Source organism: Sinocyclocheilus rhinocerous, unplaced genomic scaffold, assembly GCF_001515625.1.
Source record: "Sinocyclocheilus rhinocerous isolate Xijiao unplaced genomic scaffold, SAMN03320098_v1.1 scaffold1776, whole genome shotgun sequence".
NCBI classification, from domain to species: Eukaryota; Metazoa; Chordata; class Actinopteri; order Cypriniformes; family Cyprinidae; genus Sinocyclocheilus; species Sinocyclocheilus rhinocerous.
The window spans coordinates 67519-69736 of record NW_015658521.1 but is presented as its reverse complement, the minus strand read 5'-3'; positions in this window follow the sequence as shown (position 1 = coordinate 69736).

Here is a 2218-nt window from a genome sequence, read left to right as displayed (position 1 = left end):
TCGCTCGCATCATCCAGGTGGATGCTGCACACTGGTGGTGGATGAGGAGATACCCCCTGACAATGTAAAGCGCTTTGAGTGCCTAGAAAAGCGCTATATAAATGTAATGAATTATTATTATTATTATTATTATGTATGTATGTATGTATGTATATATATATATTCAAAATCCTTCATCACTTGAATTAAGATGATCAAATTTGAACATATCCACCACAAAATCATACTTTAGTACCGCCTTTTACTTTGAGATTGATCTGAAGTACTTTGCACTTATATATTGTTGCTCTTTTGTTAGTTTTGACTGCTTTTATTGTCCTCATTTGTAAGTCGCTTTGGATAAAAGCGTCTGCTAAATGACTAAATAAATAAATAAATAAAATAAATAAAATCTGTAACCTATTACATTTCCAAAGTAACTTTCCCAACACTGAACATTCATGAGGTTATGATCATCAAATGATATCTAATTAGCAATGATTTTCATAATTTTATTTTAAATAGTAAGCTTAACTTTGTAGTGCTTTTTTTTTAAAATTTCATTATACATCAAGAACTAAGAAAGAAAGAAAGAAAATATCCATAACAAACATTTATTACAATTATTTTTCCAAATAAAGAATGTTCTCCATAAATCCACTGAAGACTGTTAAAAAAAAATATATATAGTAATAGTAACGATATAGTAATTTTAGATAACTGAGTTTGTTTTTCTTTTTCTTTGACGGTTCAAGTCTTGACTTCCTCGCTTATTCCTCCTCCATAACACACAGGCAATGATACCGACAATGACAACAGTACAGACAATGGCTACAATGATAATGAGTTTGTCTTTGGACAGACCTTGACTCACAGCATTACCTCTACTTGTGTCCTCTATCTCTTCTGAGACTGTTGTGGAGTCTAATGTTTTGTTTGGGGAAGTGTGCAGTAAATTACTTTCTGTAGGTTCACTGTAAGCCTGTGTACTTTCTGATGAAATATCAACCGTTGTCGAAGTTGCTGTTTGGCTGACCATGATGTCATCCTCCTTCAGCTCTCTTATATTTCTACCATTTAGGGCCGGAGGAGTATAGCACATCAGAGAAGTAAGGTTCTTTACTTTCTCTGGATACTGTACAAGCCAATCCTGAAAAGGTATTATGTCATGGTCACACTTCCAGGGATTTTGATAAACTATAATATTATCAACTATGGACAAAGAGTTTAGAAATTCATTCTGCAAGTTTGGTAGAGAATTGTTTTGAAGCTCCAGGAGATGTAAATGGGACACACCATCCAAGAGTTTTATGGGTATGTGATGTATTTGATTGTTCTCTAAAGATATGTTAACTAACTTTGGAAGACCTTTGAATATTCCCGCCTCAATATTGGTAAGTCGATTAGTGTGAAGAGAGATCTCCTCTAGCTCCATCAAGCCATTGAAAGCACCCGGAGAAATGTGCTGAATCTGGTTCCTACTAAGCACCAAAAGGCGAATCTCAGTTAAATTGCTAAACACATTCTCCTCGAGGTGGGTTAACATGTTGTCATATAGCCAGAGCTCCTGGAGGGCCATTGTCCCAAAAGTCACAGGCATTAACCTACTGACTTGGTTCTCGTACAGTGATATATGAGTAAGATTGGGAAGATAAAAAAAAATTGCACTGGGAAGCAATGATAACCTATTGTTGGAGAGGTAGAGTTTCTTCAGCTTTGGCAAGTTTGAGAAAAGATTTGCTGGTAGCTGTGTGATTTTGTTGTCTTGAAGATGCAATGTCTCAAGATTCACCAGGTCATCAAAGATGGCTGCTGGTGTATCTGTTAAATGATTCTGTTGCAGGAACAGGGCTTTGAGATGATTGAGTCCTTGAAAAGAACTGCTGTAAAGCTTTCTGATTGAGTTTCTCTGCAACATGAGCTCTTCCAGCTTTACTAAACCCTGAAAAGCATCTTCTGGCAGAGAGGTTAGAAGGTTTCTGCTTAGGTCTAATTTGTTCAATTCTACAAGAGGGGTGAAAAGAGATGGTTGGAGAACTTTGGAGCATTTTGGTTGGAGCATTGTCCCACTGAAACCTAAAGCGATGAGATTTCGGGTTTGGTCAAATGAATGAGGTTCCACCACAGCTAATCTTGAGTCCTTGGCTACAAACACAGTGAGGGTCTCAGCGAAAGTCTCAAAATCAGCTGGTTTTAATGATTCTATCCTGGTGTTGGAGATGAAGAGGGTTTTGGTGGT